Source organism: Eleutherodactylus coqui, chromosome 5 (assembly GCF_035609145.1).
Source record: "Eleutherodactylus coqui strain aEleCoq1 chromosome 5, aEleCoq1.hap1, whole genome shotgun sequence".
In the NCBI taxonomy this organism is placed as follows: Eukaryota; Metazoa; Chordata; class Amphibia; order Anura; family Eleutherodactylidae; genus Eleutherodactylus; species Eleutherodactylus coqui.
The window spans coordinates 82445300-82461886 of record NC_089841.1 but is presented as its reverse complement, the minus strand read 5'-3'; the positions used below and the strand labels follow the sequence as shown (position 1 = coordinate 82461886).

The window sequence follows — 16587 nt, the reverse complement described above, 5'->3', positions numbered from 1 at the left end:
CAAGTTCGGCTGCCTGCCCTGACCTGGATTGTTTGACCACTCTCCTGTTCCCAGCCCAGGTACCGCGCTTTGGTCTATAGTAGCGTCAGCTGCTACATTACTGGAAACATTTCCAGAGTAAGGCCTCCTTCCCACGAACGGATTTACGCCGCGTAAATCCGCGGCAAAAATCCGCTGCGTTGCCCCCTGCTATTAGGTTCTATTGAACCTAATAGCACAATGCTCACGATGCGTAATTCCACCGCGGAATTACGCACCGTGAAATCTCCCGTTCTCACCCGCAGCATGTTCTATTTGCTGCGGGTGTACGCGCTGACGGCTTCCATTGCAGTCAATGGAAGCCGTCCGTTCACGCTATCTCCCGCTGCAACCAGCGGAAGATAGCGTGAAAAAACGCTTCCCCGCCTACCGCCGCGCGTCATATGATGCGGCCGGTGCGTCATATGACGCGACGGCGGTGGGCGGGGAAGCGTCTTCACGCTATCTTCCGCTGGTAAGTATGGGGTCTCTGGGGGGCGCCGTGACGGGCTTCACTGCGGAATATTACGCGGCGGAGCACGTCACGCTCGTGGGAAGGAGGCCTAACAGCCTGCAGCGAAGCCCACATCCCAATTAGTGGGGTTAAAAGGGTGAAGACCGAAGTATGGTCCCAAGCCAAAGCTGTATGCGGCACATTGGATCTACATCCGCTGATCCCAACACTTTTCTAGTTTGTTTTTTTATTTTCCAATAGCAGATTTTCTAAATCTATTTTTTGTACAAGATTATGGGGCGGCCATCTTACCCGAGCAGCTGATCTGTGAAGAGCCGTTCACAAATAGGTGAAAACTCCAACATTTCATGATACCTTCTCAAGTAAAAGATAGTGATTTATAAAACTAGAAAAAAACCACTGCAAAAAATGAATAATCTGTTGCGCATAAAAACTGGATTTGAACATCGGTCATTTTCTGACGACACATCCCTTTAATGACGTCCGTAGTAAGCGATTTGGATAAGGACAGAACAAGCTTTTTTGTTTTAATCTTGTTTTTGAAAACTGCTGACCCTGAGCATCAAAGCAATACATTTCAGGAAGGTCACCCCGCAGCATTATCCCTATCACAGCACTGTCCTCATGCATCGAAAAATATGCCAATATTTACTGGCATTACATTCCTGGCTGCTGGAGATTATATGCTTGGAGCAGAACAGTGATGTGGAAGGTCAGCGAAGAATGCTTTGGCTGACCTATAATCTATGGAAAGAACACCTTTGCTTGCAAACTATAAAAAGTAATTGAATGTGACAATGATTGAGTATGCTGAGAAGAAAAAAAAAATAGAAGGTATTCTGCCATTTTGTTTCTCCATTACGTTCTATCAATCACGATGCAGAATACACAGAAGCGAAGGACGGACGCCATAACCATAGCGATTTCTGAGCCTCCGCTAGAATTTGGTATTGCAGATTTTAAATGCCATTTATGTGAAAACAGAAAAGGCAGCTTTACAAAACACTGGCCGGAGAGCCATGCATCACAAGTCCCCGGCAGGCCGAGAGGGTCATTTATCTGTCTAACAGCTCTCAATACATCACTGTGCCGGCAAAAGAGGATTGCTGTCCTACTGGTTGTATTTTCAATTGGTGGGAATTGATGAATGGATACCAGATTAGAGAAAAAAAAAGTGTCCCCAAATCAATCATAATAATAGTAATAAGCGTTCGCTCAATAACATGCACCTGCCTTTTTCACATTCCACTCAGTGGATGTAGAAGGGTCACTCATTAATAAAGGTTCCAGGTCTGATCCCCACATTTTGCATGGATCTTCCAGGCTTTCCAATTCATGGCCTCTTCCTAGCACTGAGCTATCATACGTTGATCGCCTAAGTTTGGACCCTCAGACCTACTACTGACCATTAGGAGTGTGGCTGTCCCTGGTACTGCAAATCAGCTCATTCACTTGACTGGTCATTTGCTGTTATTACCCATCCATGCTAGGGAATGAGGAGCTTTGCGTTAAAACTCGTTTGCTTGACTGTGCAGCGCCATCAGAACTATTCTTGACATCCTCCTCTGACCCCTTTTACTAGAGTTGTTTACAACCAGAGGATACCCTTTCACTAAATGCTTTTCCCCGATCACCATTCTTTATACATCCTCTTGCACGAGAAAAACCCACAAGGTGAACAGTGTATGAAAATCACTTGTGGAAGAGCGGATAGAGAAAAAAAATGAAGCAAATCCAAATACCTGCTTGACGTAGGAAGCGCATATAGTAATGGATGGGAGGTGCTGCCAACCAGATGAACGTCTGACCAGCAGAGGGCGTAAGATGCAATGTGGAAAACTACCGTAGATAAAAGCCTGTGTCATGGGATCTGCAGTTATTCTGCTGTTTTTTGGCTCAGACCCACAAGTGGATTTAATGTGGAACACTTTGTAAAAGCCTGGTAGATAGCGAAAACTCCAAATAAGAGTTGCAGATGTGGTAAAATAGACATTTTTATTCAAATAATGCCAGTAATAAAATGTGTTTCAAGGCTAAGAATCTTGCACAGTGTTACGATCTATTCCCCTAGTATTAATAGGGTTTTTTTTGTGTCTATGTATTTGCTACATTTATGTATTGGTTACATAATGTATCCCTTAACATATGAGTGGGTCACGAACTATCCCCAAAGCCCCACTGCATTCATAAGTATATTTAATAATTATTCATTCAAGCATGTATTACTTATCAAAATTATTTTTTTTATTCAGCTTTCATAGCAAAACACTCTTGGTTTTTAATTAATCCCCATATGCATTACCAGATAGGTTTTATTAATCTAATTTGATGATTTTTATGCATTATATAATGCAGTATGAAAAATGAACCTGACAACCTCTGTAGCTATTGTTACAAATGTGCCTTATGGATTTTTATCCTGTTCTCTCTCCCTTCCCTTTCTTATTTCTACATATGCAACTAGTCTGTTATCCAGCATAACTGATGAAGGGGCTTCTTAGCCTTGAAACGTGTTCTATTACTGGCATTATTTGAAAACAAATTCTCTATTTTACAGAACTTTGCACCGTGTACCAGGCTTTTAGGCCTCATGTCCACGGGGAAAATCAGGCCCGCTACGGATTCTCCATGGAGAATCTGCAGCGGGTCCCTCCTGCCCCACGGACATGAGCGCTGAAAATAGGAATTTAAAAGAATTTACCCATCCGGAGCGGACCGGGAAGGTCTTCTCTTCCTCACGGCCGGATCTTCTTTTTTGGCCGGCGGATGAACTCGTCACGCCGGCGGCACGTCGCCGACGTGCCGCGCGCATGCGCCGGGCACATCCGCCGGGCCGAAGCAACAAAGATCCGGCCGTGAGGAAGAGAAGACCTTCCCGGTCCGCTCCGGATGAGTAAATTCTTTTAAATTCCTATTTTAGGTCTCCCGCGGATCCAGATGGCTTCCATAGACTTCAATAGAAGCCCGCGGGAGCCGTCCCCGTGGGAGACCCGCACGAAAATGGAGCATGGTCCAGATTTTTTCATGCTCCATTTTTAAAAAAATCACTTTTATTGACCATCCGCGGGTATTTATCTACCCGCGGGTGGTCAATGCATCCCTATGGGGTGCGGAGCCGCGTGCGGGAGAAGAGTTAAAATCCGCTGCGGATTTTAATTCTTCTTTTGCCCGTGGACATGAGCCCTTACAAAGTGTTCCGCATTAAATCCGCTTGTGGGTCTGAGGCAAAAACCGTGGCAGAACTACAGATCCCTTCACATGGGGTGTACTTGCAGTATGTTTCCAAGGGAATAAAAAAAAATTTAATTGATTGTGGGATAACCCCTTAAACTTTCATTTCCAGTTTATAAACCTCTGATTCAGTCAACATTACCCTAAGCCTAGGGTGTCAAACTTATCTTCACCAAGGACCAGTTCAGCATTATGGCTGCCGTCATTGTACTTGTAAGACCATTTTAAAGGAGGATATATTAAAAAGAGGGGGTGCGGAAGGGGGTGAGAACAGATGGACGAGGGCAAGGTTCTAGCCCAAGAGAATTGGGGCACAAGTCCCCCAACAACAACACTTGACTCTAAATTGACAGGTAGAAAGAAGGAAAGAGAGAAGGAAAAATTATGGAGGTTAACAGAACCTAGTGAAAAGCTCCCCAAAAATTCCCTAGGGCAGAGCTCTTAGGCCTCATGCCCACGGCCGGGTCTGATTCCAACTGCGAAATCAGACCCGGTGCCAGCCAGAGACCCCATACTCATCTGTCAGGGTCCGTGGTCAGTGTCTTAGCTAGCACGTCGGCGCACAAGTGCAGTGCAGGGCATGATGCTGACGACGCACCGGCTAGGATGCGGATCCGGGGCGACTCGCTGCAGATCGGACGGCTCCAATTGACTGCAGTGAAAACCGCCAGTGCGATTTTCCGCACAGAATAGAGCATGCTGTGATTCTTCCCCGCGAGTGAAAAAGGGCAGTTGATTACTGCTCGTGGGCAGGAAAGAATTTTTTTAACATGGCAGGCGGGCGTCTAGCCACGAATTCTGCAGCGCTAATCCATCCGTGGGCATTGGGCCTTACTCACTGGGTTAAGCAGCAGTATAACACAAAGTCTTCCCTGATCCATGCAGAAGGCTCACATGCTATGGGCCAGCAGCCTGGAACAGACTGTCCTCTGCAAGAGAGCAGCGAGGAGCAGACAAAGGTGTATAAGCTGCCTCACAATCTGAGCTCTGGCAAGCAGCACTATAGTGCAGGATAGGCTCAGAGGGAGAAGCGGACAGGGAAAATGCACACCAAAGGCTCTGGGAGCTGCAGTTACAGCCACAACGCTCAGTCCGCACACACCCAATGTCGCAGTGTAGGACCAATATGGCAGCCGTGTTTTTGGTACCCAAAAGCACGCTGAAAAATGAGTTCACTGTGTGATAGACGGTTTTTCCAGCATAGTTCAGGACCCTCCCATCTAGAAGAGGTTCTTCTGCATCCACACCTCGCAGACCCCATAAAATGACATGGTGAGCCGGATTCAGCCTATGAGTCCTGACTTTAACACAAAGGTCTTCAGTCTCAAACACACCCGATGCAACTAATGAAGCCCCTATTTGTTGCATCAAGTATGTTTGAGAAAATAGCTGATTTGCCTCATAAGAGCACACATTTGCATTCTATTCAGGGGGTTGGATAATTTTCTGAGACTGCAAAAGCGATTAAAAGTGGCATTTCGTATTGAATTTGGAAAAAAACACTTGTTATAATATATATATTATATATATATATACACACACACTTATTTTTTTTATTTTAAACTATACATTAATATTTGATGGAGTCGTGTTCGGGTAATTTTTTAGCTTGCTTAGCAAAAAAAAAAAAATGTTAAAATCCTGAAATCGGCAATGAGGTTAAAAATAGGCGAGCTTTTTATTTGTATATCACCCAGCTGTGGTGTCAATAATTCAGCTAAAGACAATGTGGCAAGACTGAAAATACAATACACCAATAAACAAGGCAACCAATGTAACAGCATGACCATTATCCCTACCAATTAGGCACAGACCATAACAATGCAGGAGCCGTCAGTCCTCAGTGCTGCTAACACGAGCGGAAATCCTAAATATATTAATATTAAAAATATATATACACACTTACAAATAATGCAGCATTGTAGTTCTTGTATTTGTCCTTTTAGCATATGAGAAAATTGCGATTCAATGTAAGTGTGGGGGAGGAAGAGCAGAAGAGAACAGAGCTCAATATTTAATAATAACTCCCCATGCCATGCTGGGTATTGGCACTCATTAAGAAAGGTGACAGAATTCTGACTGACAAGATAGAAAGTGCCATTAATGTGCAATGCACTCACATTGCTAAGCAGGCAGCACAAAGCATGTGCCAACACCTGGTATACAATGCCGGCCTGCGAAACAGGCAGAACCGAGCAAGCTGCTCACTTACTACATCCTCTCCTAGCTTCTGTAATGAGCAATGGCGTCACCATAGCCTTTACTGGTCCCGAATCCCGAGAGGTTTCATCTAGTCACAATATACTAAATTATATATCCATAGCGTCGGCCTTCGGTTAGTTGGAACTCTGTGTGGAATTTGTTTCTGGCACCCTGACCTCATTGAAAAAAATATATATATATATATTTATTGTTATGAGCTTGGTTCTGGTACAGTATTCACTGAGCTGTTCTCCTTCTGTTTTCTACACAGAATGCCTATCAGTGCAAAAAAATAAATAATAAAATAAATAATTTTATATATTATATATATATATATTTTTTTTTGCACTGATAGGCATTCTGTGTAAAAAGCAGATCAGTAAATATTGTACCAGAACCAAGCTCATAGGAGTGTATCAAAACTAAGCTCACTATATAAATACCGCACCAGAACCGAGCTTATAACAAAGTAGAGCACCAAAACCAAACTGTACCAAAAGTAAGCTCACAACATAAATGCAGCCAGAAAACTAAGCTCATAACAAAAATAGGACTAGAGCCAAGCTCATACACACAGGACCAAAACCAAACTCATAATATAAATACAGCACAAACCAACCTAGGTATATAGATACAATCCCAGGACAAAGCTCAAAGCAAATATAGCCCTCAAACGCAGCGCCAGAACCAAGCTCGGCACATAAACGCAGCGCCAGAACCAAGCTCGGCACATAAACGCAGCGCCAGAACCAAGCTCGGCACATAAACGCAGCGCCAGAACCAAGCTCGGCACATAAACGCAGCGCCAGAACCAAGCTCGGCACATAAACGCAGCGCCAGAACCAAGCTCGGCACATAAACGCAGCGCCAGAACCAAGCTCGGCACATAAACGCAGCGCCAGAACCAAGCTCGGCACATAAACGCAGCGCCAGAACCAAGCTCGGCACATAAACGCAGCGCCAGAACCAAGCTCGGCACATAAACGCAGCGCCAGAACCAAGCTCGGCACATAAACGCAGCGCCAGAACCAAGCTCGGCACATAAACGCAGCGCCAGAACCAAGCTCGGCACATAAACGCAGCGCCAGAACCAAGCTCGGCACATAAACGCAGCGCCAGAACCAAGCTCGGCACATAAACGCAGCGCCAGAACCAAGCTCGGCACATAAACGCAGCGCCAGAACCAAGCTCGGCACATAAACGCAGCGCCAGAACCAAGCTCGGCACATAAACGCAGCGCCAGAACCAAGCTCGGCACATAAACGCAGCGCCAGAACCAAGCTCGGCACATAAACGCAGCGCCAGAACCAAGCTCGGCACATAAATGCAGCGCCAGAACCAAGCTCGGCACATAAATGCAGCGCCAGAACCAAGCTCAGCACATAAATGCAGCGCCAGAACCAAGCTCAGCACATAAATACACTGCCAAAAACTAGTTAATAATGAATACAATAGCGCCTCAGAACATCAGAGAGAAGCAAGGATGACTCGTGTAGTTCCACAGAATGCTGCAGCACAGAGAAAGATCACCTGGCCAAGCAGACCTAAGGATGGTGATCGCCTACATCGTGCTGGTACCACCCCTGACCAGCCATGTATACACAATGTAACAGAGCTAAACAAGACTTATAAGTGATGGTGGAGAAGAAAGCAATTGGCAATAAAATGGCAAATATCAGCACGGTAACGGACTGCTTCTGTATAAATAGTCCGGCATCTTGTGAGCTAAAAGGACCTGTCTGCTCTCCCAACATACTGGTTTTAGTAAGTAATTCTATTACCTATAATATGACTATTCTGGAACATCTTTTCCTAAATCTGTTGTGCTGTCCTCTGTTCATTAATACACTGACAACTAGGTGTTACCAGTCCTTGCTCCGCCTCCATTCACTGAGTAAAGATCGCTCCTGTGTAAGAGCTAGCTCCATACACAGTGGGTACCGAAGCCCTCCCACCACAGCCACAACCTGAGGACTCTGATCACTGCTATTAAAGGGATCCTGTTGGCTCAGACATGGTGTCCAAACAGCAGGCAATATGCTGTAGAGCAGGAGGAGCCGAGCAGACTGATATATAGTTTATGGGGAAAGATTCAGTAGAACTTCTATTTTATTCATCTCAGCACATTTTAAGCCAAGTGGTCCAGTGGGCGGAGCTATCAGTGATTGACAGTCTCTGTGTATGAGTGTGTATACAGAAATCGCTGTCAATCACTGATATGGCATTGCAATATATTGTATAAGTGATCAAACGATCCAAAAGTTCAAGTCCCCTAAGGCCGGTTTCACATCTGTGTTGGAACCTCCGGCTCAAAATACCGGAAGAAAAACCGCTACATGCAGCGCAGCTGAGTGGAAAGCGAGCGGACCCCATAACAGTCAACGGGGTCCAGCCAGCATGGAGCGGTTCCGTCCGAAGACTGAGCCATTCAGCTGTAAGATTCCCACGAAATGATGTCATTGGAAACAAAAGGTCACCTCGCAAAAAAAAAACAGCAAGAGCCGTCACACAGCCCCACTGACGGGAAAATAAAGTTATGGGAGTCAAAATATAGTGACATAGAAGTGTTTGGTTTTAGTAGTACTACATAAAAAAATAACTATTATCAATTTGGTATCGCTGTACTCGTACTGACCCACAGAACAGAGATCACCTGTCAATTTAAGGCTGGGGTCACACAGGGCGGATTTGCCGCGGTTTTGCCGCGGATTGCCGTTGCATATCCGCACTGCGGCAAAACCGCTGCGTTCGCAGTGCAACGCAGCACAAATGAGATTAGCCAAAAAGCTGTTCTCACAGGACGGATTTTTTCCGCACAGCCGCAGTGCGGAAATGCAACTGCGTCGCGGTTTTAAAAGATGCAGCAAGTTCATTCTTTGGTCGTTTCCGCAGCGCTTTTTTGTCCATAGACCTCTATGGACGCAGCCAAAACCGCACCAAATACGCGACAAAAGTTAAAAAGCGCTGCGGAAAAAAACGCTTGCGGATTTTTCTGCACGAAAATCCGCCGCAAAATCCGCAAGCCCAAATTAACCTTTGAAGCGGTTTTGCCGCAGAAGCAGTTCTTCTGCGTCAAAACCGCAACGGAAAACCCGCAGCAAAACCGCAACAAATCCACCCTGTGTGACCCTAGCCTTAAGGCTGCCTGTCCACGAGCGTAGCGGTATCCGCTGCCGTCAGAGAGCAGGAGACAGCTGACGGTTCTTCGCACTAAGCCTAGCTGACAGATGGGCTCACTGCAGAGAAGGGCAGCAATTTGCAACATGCTGCGATTTGAATCCCGCGAGCGCAGAATCGCTATGATTCTCCGCTCGTGAACAGTGAGGCTGCGCTTTCCATAGCGTTAGTGGGCGGAGCTATCAGTGATTGAAAGCGTTCACTGCGTTCCTCGCGGCCGGATTATCGCCATGGATAACGCAATGGAAAAACACCCATGGACAGGCAGCCTAAGTTTACTTGACACAGGAGAGCGGGATATCACCGCGAGAAACTCTGGGAAACTTTTGCTCATTTGCTTATGCGATGTTTGAAGCTAATATTGTTGCTAATATTAACAACGTATCGCACATACATCGCAAGTTCATGCGTTGCGATAAATCGGAAGCTCCATAGGGAAACATGGGCGAAAAAAAAAGTAAGACACAGAAAAATAGGGCATGCAGCGATTTACAAAACTCACAACATCGCACATGGGAATGAAGTCATTGAAAATGATGGGTTTCATAATAATTCTGCGTTTTCTCACGTCGCTCAAAAATTGCGCAACTTTCTAGCCCGTGTGAAGGCAGCCTCATATTAGAAAACTTTTTTAAAAAGTTATTATATGCTGCATTAAATGGTACCGATGAATAATACGACTTGTCCTGCAGCTATGCCGATGGGGGGAAAAAAAATAACGATTTTTTTGAAAGCGGAGATGGGGAAACAGAAATAAGGGGGAAAAAGAAAAAAACTGTAGTGAAAGGAGTTACTGGTTATTGCTTTGCATTTGGAGCCCTACATCGCTACAATTGTATCGCCAGTGACCACATTTCTCCTTTACATCACAGGCTTGTATTGTGCCGCCTACAGCGGCCCCTCAGTCTATGCCAGTGGCAACCAAATGGGAGCTTCCGGGAGGCTTGTATGGTCGGAGTCTCAGGGTCTGAGCGCTGCCCCCGGATATCACCACTAGAAAAGCATTGAAAATCAGTCATTTGTGTTAGCCTTCATCTGTAGCCGTTGGTGCCAATGCCATCATATTAGCCGTCCGGGTACACAAGAGTATTCCTAGGAAGGCACAATGCCCATGAACGGAGCTTGGATACTTAGCACAAAGAGGCCGTGTAATCCACTAATGACTGCAGTCAATCAGCGGCTGATGGCAGTACTGACAGCTGTCCAATGTCACTGTCAGCTTGGCAGGAACAGGACGGCTGCGCTCCAGGCTGCTAGTTAAAGACCGCACCAAAATGCCGCTGACACCTGTGAGGGCTTTCAGATGGGAGATTGGCGTTTGAAGGCATTTATAGGTTGGGTACAAGCCACAGTTGGGTACAAGCCATGCACGAACTTTAGGGAGCTGAACCCTTATTGCACCTCACTGAGAGAGGATTTATAGACTGACTGCATAGTGACCCCCGGCCACAGCAGGAGATTATATGAGGAAGAGGGTGGAAATCATCACAAGAACACATGCGGCGCAGAACAACTAGCCACTGAATGGCCTCTTTATTAGAGACACTTGCCCTTTCACGTTTGGAGTGCGAATTCACATTAGAAGGGTAACATCAAGCAACCTGAGTGACTTCCAACGAGGCCGGGTCATGAATGTTCGGCTGGCAGGGGCCAGGATTTCACGCTCAGCGTACCTTCTGCGGTTTTCTCGTGCAGCGTGTATACAGAGAATAGTGTGCGCAAGGAAAAATATCCAGCAAAAGGGGATCCTGTAGAATCCACAGTGCAGATGTTAACTCCCCAATGAAAGGAGTCCGAAGAGGATGTCAAGAATGGACAATCAGGGAAGTTGTATCCAGGTATAACACAACTCTTCATTCCTTAGCACAAAGGGGCTATAAGAACAGCCAGCCAGTTCTAGTACTATTACCGTCTGAGGGCGGCTTCAGACAAGCATAAGTGCCAAAACGCTCGTGTATTTGCGCTGTGAAGAAGTGCTTTTTGCGTGCTTGCCCACTTGTTGACATGGGCAGAGGCATCACCCCTAACCTGATTTAAATGGCTATTAAGCCAAATTAGGTGGCAGTGTTTGCGGGTATGTGCAGTGTTTTGCGCATACCCGCATGTACATATGTGTGCACCGCCATAGACTCTTGTGGGGAGCTGTAGTGCACAAAAATAGGGTATGTCACGTTTTTAATAAATTCATGAGCAAATATGCCTGTGTGAATCCGGCCTAAAAGGGGTTGTCGTTACAATACAATGCATTTAAAGGGATTCTTCGGGTAGATTTACACATAGCGGAAAATTCCACGGCAAAATCTGCAGCATTTCCACAAGTCAAAATCTGCTCCGTCGGTACGGAATTTAACCAGAAAAGCCCATGGCCATTTTGTGACAATTTATTCTGGTTTGTAAAAAGTTTTTTTTTTTTGTGGACAAACCAAGAATGCCAAACCTGGTGCGTTTTGAGAAGAAAAAAAAGTTGCCATGGACCAAAAAACACACACCAAAAGGAAGTACAAATGCCACAAGAGAATGCAGTCTGTAGTGCCTTTCGTATTTGCCTGATTCCTCACAGCCGGCGACGGCCGTGTTCATGTTTGGAGACCTCAGGGAGAGCGCCTCCATCCTGCCTTTGCTGCGGAGCGGCATACCGTCCCCTGCTGCCTGTATTCCCGCCCGTATAACACCTTTCATCCAAGCTAGAGCTGGTACAACAGGGTACTAGAGTCTCCATGCCCACCCGTATCACTTCTTGTATCCAAGCTAGAGGTGGTACAACAGGGTACTAGAGTCTCCATGCCCGCCAGTATCACATCTTGTATCCAAGCTAGAGGCGGTACAACAGGGTACTAAAGCCTCCATGCCCACCTGTATCACATCTTGTATCCAAGCTGGAGGTGGTACAACAGGGTACTAGAGCCACCATGCCCGCCAGTATCGCATCTTCTATCCAAGCTAGAGGCGGTACAACAGGGTACTAGAGCCTCCATGCCTGCCCGTATGACATCTGGTATCCAAGCTAGAGGTGGTACAACAGGGTACTAGAGCCTCTATGCCCACCTGTATTCCATATTGTATCCAAGCTAGAGGCGGTATATCAGGGTACTAGAGCCTCCATGCCTACCTGTATCACATCTTGTATCAAAGCTAGAGGCGGTACCACAGGCTATTGGAGCCTCCATGACTGCCTGTATCACATCTTGTATCCAAGCTAGAGGCGATACATCAAGGTACTAGAGCCTCCATGCCCACCCATATCACATCTTGTATCCAAGCTAGAGGTGGTACAACAGGGTACTACAGCCTCCATGCCCGCCCGTATCACATCTTGTATCCAAGCTAGAGGCGGTATAACTGGGTACTAGAACCTTCATGCCTGCCCGTTTCATATCTGGTATCCAAGCTAGAGGTGGTACAACAGGGTACTAGAGCCTCGATGCCTGCCTGTATCACATCTTGTATCCAAACTAGAGGTGGTACCACAGGGTACTGGAGACACCATGTCCGCCCATATCACATCTTGTATCCAAGCTAGAGGCGGTATAACAGGGTACTAGAGCCTACATGCCTGCCTGTATCACATCTTGTATCCAAGCTAGAGGTGGTACAACAGGGTACTAGAGCCTCCATGCCCACCCATATCACATCTTGTATCCAAGATAGAGGCGATACAACAGGGTACTAGAGCCTCCATGCCTGCCCGTATCAAATCTTGTATCCAAGCTAGTGGGAGTACAACAAGGTACCAGAGCCTCCATGACTATCTGCATCACATCTTGTATCCAAGCTAGAGGTGATACAACAGGGTACTAGAGCCTCCATGCCCGCCTGTATCACATCTTGTATCCAAGCTAGAGGTGGTACAACAGGGTACTAGAGCCTCCATGCCCACCCATATCACATCTTGTATCCAAGATAGAGGCGGTACAACATGGTACTAGAGCCTCCATGCCCACCCGTATCACATCTTGTATCCAAGCTAGAGGCGGTATATCAGGGTACTAGAGCCTCCATGCCTATCTGTATTACATCTTGTATCCAAGCTAGAGATGGTAAAACACGGTATTAGAGCCTCCATGCTTGCCAGTATCACATCTTGTATCCAAGCTAGAGGCAGTACAACAGGGTACTAGAGCCTCTATGCTCGCCCATATCACATCTTGTATCCAAGCTAGAGGCAGTACAACAGGGTACTAGAGCCTCTATGCCCACCTGTATCACATCTTCTATCCAAGGTAGAGGCGGTATAACAGGGTACTAGAACCTTCATGCCTGGCCGTATCACATCTGGTATCCAAGCTACAGGTGGTACAACAGGGTACTAGAGTCTCTATGCCCACCTGTATTACATATTGTATCCAAGCTAGAGGCGGTATAACAGGGTAATAGCCCACCCGTATCACATCTTGTATCCAAGCTAGAGGCGGTATATCAGGGTACTAGAGCCTCGATGCCTGCCTGTATCACATCTTGTATCCAAACTAGAGGTGGTACCACAGGGTACTAGAGATGCCAGGTCCGCCCATATCACATCTTGTATCCAAGCTAGAGGCGGTACAACAGGGTACTAGAGCCTCAATGCCTGCCTGTATCACATCCTGTACCCAAGCGAGAGATGGTACAACAGGGTACTAGAGCCTCCATGCCCGCCCCTTTTCACATCTTGTATCCAAGCTAGAGGTGGTACAACAGGGTACTAGAGCCTCCATGCCCGCCCCTTTTCACATCTTGTATCCAAGCTAGAGGCGGTACAACAGGGTACTAGAGCCTCCATGCCTGCCTGTATCACATCTTGTATCCAAGCTAGTGGGGGGGTACAATAAGGTACTAGAGCCTCCATGCCCACCCGTATCACATCTTGTATCCAAGCTAGAGGCGGTACAACAGGGTACTAGAGCCTCCATGCCCACCCGTATCACATCTTGTATCCAAGCTAGAGGCGGTACAACAGGGTACTAGAGCCTCCATGCCTGCCTGTATCCCATCTTGTATCCAAGCTAGAGGCAGTACAACAGGGTACTAGAGCCTCCATGCCCACCTGTATCACATCTTGTATCCAAGGTAGAGGTTGTACAACAGGGTAGTAGAGCCTCCCTACAAAGGATATTGTAATCACTTATATGAAGGTTACAATCTCACATAGAAAGTTTCATTGCACTCCCTCTAAGGCCGGGATGTTACAATGTGTGTGTATATATTAGATAAGATGGATAGATGATACAAGGTAGTTCTGGTACAAGCACACACCACCATCCTCCACCTGGCTCCTGCTGTCCCATTATGATGATGTTCCAGGCCACAAGCCTGAGGCTGCACTACTGGAGACTGATGACAGCACCTCCTGACCTCTGCCAGGTGTCGGGGGTCATCTCACCATGTACCCAAGCTTGTATTATATGTGAACGGGAACACATCATGTAATATGCAGGAAGCCAGAACGGACTAATATAGTATGGGCAGCAGCCGAAGCCCTTCCACCAGAACGCAGAGTCATATGAATGCTTGCCTGTCAGTTTTTAGACAACAGCGCCCTCGTGTGTCCAGTTATGTGTACTGTTCTGTTTCCCACAGAAAGGAGGACACCACAGGATATTAGATTTAAACGTATTTTCCTTTATCTGCTGCATATTCGGGGGGTTCCAGACGGGGAAAATTTGCCGCAGATTTTACAGTCGCAGCAAAGTAGATGAGATTTAGACTTTTTTTTTTTCACACAATCTGCAGATATAACCTTCACAAAACCCGGGCGGAAACTGACATGCAGTGCGGAATTGAATTCTACAGTATGCCAACTTTATCACCCTTTCCGAGCTGGCATGGAGGCAATTCCGTACCAAAATACGTGATAAGACCCGCACCAAATGGTACAGGTCTGGAGGCAGGCTTCCCGCTGAAGAATACCTAAAGGTGTTTTCCGGAAGTAAACTACTAATGACCCGCTAATAATTGGTCATCAATAGTTAATTAGTGGGGGGGCCACCATTCATCTGACTGAAGTGACATTGATGCTTGGGTGAGCACCGCTGTTACTTCAATCTATACCAGGCACAGCGCCATACATTGTACAGAGGCTGTTCCTGGTATTGCAACTCAAACCCATCCACTTGAATTAAAGAAAAAAAAATCTTGTTATTTGTATAGTGCCAACTTATTCCGCAGGGCTTTCAGGTAATTTATTTATTACCCCCCAGCAAGCTGAGTGTTTATTTTACCAACCTCGGAAGGCCATGTGATTGAAGGATGTGGCCTCACCCATCAGCTGAATGGCAGGGATCTTGAGCGACAGAACCCCACTAATCAACTATTGAGGATTTATCCTAAGGACAGGTCATCTATAGTAACAGTCCTGAAACTAAGTACCAGTTTTACATGAGATGTTACACGCATGTATTCTACCATGGAGGTGAGCACATAGAGGCACCATACATGAAGTGTTCCAGCTCTCCAGGGGGTAAGCTTTGCTGCATCTGCTGCTGATACTCGGAAAATGTAGGGGGGCAGGTTTTACAAAGAAAAGTGCACCGCATCAGTCTTGTCCGCTGGCGTCACACGTGACTACACTGTGACTAGCCGGATCCTCCAGCGGACTGCAAGCCACATTAGCCCATGGAACGAATAGACAAAGTGACTTGTGGTCCACAGAGAGGGATTCATCTAGTTACAGTGGAGTTCGCGAAGAATGGCGGTGGGGGCACTGCAGCGGCTTGCTCATGTGTGACGGGATTGGTAAATATGGTAAATCCCCCATTACGCCTTGTACCTCATCTGCACCCTGAGACCAATAACTGGGTTTGGCTAGAGTAAGCCCTCAATCCAGTTCTACTGAACAGAACTTACATCAATATAGGACCATCATTCAATAAAACCGTGGAGGGTCTTCTACTGTGTTTTCCTGAAAATAAGACCCTACCTAAGGCACAGGGTCTCATTTTCAGGTGAGGTCTTATCATACTTACCTAGCAGGCGCCGTCTGGGTCCCTCCTGCTCGTTTCCGGCACTCTTGCTTCAGTCCTCAGCCACCAACAGAAGATTGCTTGCTGGTGATGGGGATCGTAAAGCCTGCTTCCAGCAAGCGATGGCTCTGATTGGCTGCCAATCAATGCAGTGTGCGAAGAACCAATCACAGCCATCGCATTGAACCAAGACCGCCGGAGCTCTGGAGACAAGCGGGAGGGACCCGGACGGCGCTTGCTAGGTAAAATATTACCTTTTTCTGTAGTGCAGCTAGGGCTTATTTTTGGGTAGGGCTTATTTTAGGAGTAGTTCTTATTTTGGGGAAAACACTTGTGAGCAGCAGAAAGAGGCTTCCGGGAGGATTAATCTGGCTCTATTCTAAGGACAGGTATATCCCGGCTAGATCCAGGCGTTCATAATATGGGATCTGCTTTCTGCGTATTGCGTGCTCAAATACGTCTGTGTGACAAGGCCTTAGCGTTCACATGGGCGTATGCAATTTCGGTCTATGAAAGACTGACTGATTTTACTGCATGTGTGTCCGC

The 16587-nt window shown here is 46.6% G+C and overlaps 1 protein-coding gene across 2 annotated transcripts in view; it reads right to left on the bottom strand.

The window, feature by feature from the left end:
* NDUFAF2 (NADH:ubiquinone oxidoreductase complex assembly factor 2) overlaps positions 1 to 16587 on the bottom strand; it is an 89747-nt gene that overhangs the window by 72550 nt on the left and 610 nt on the right. The window lies entirely within an intron of this gene.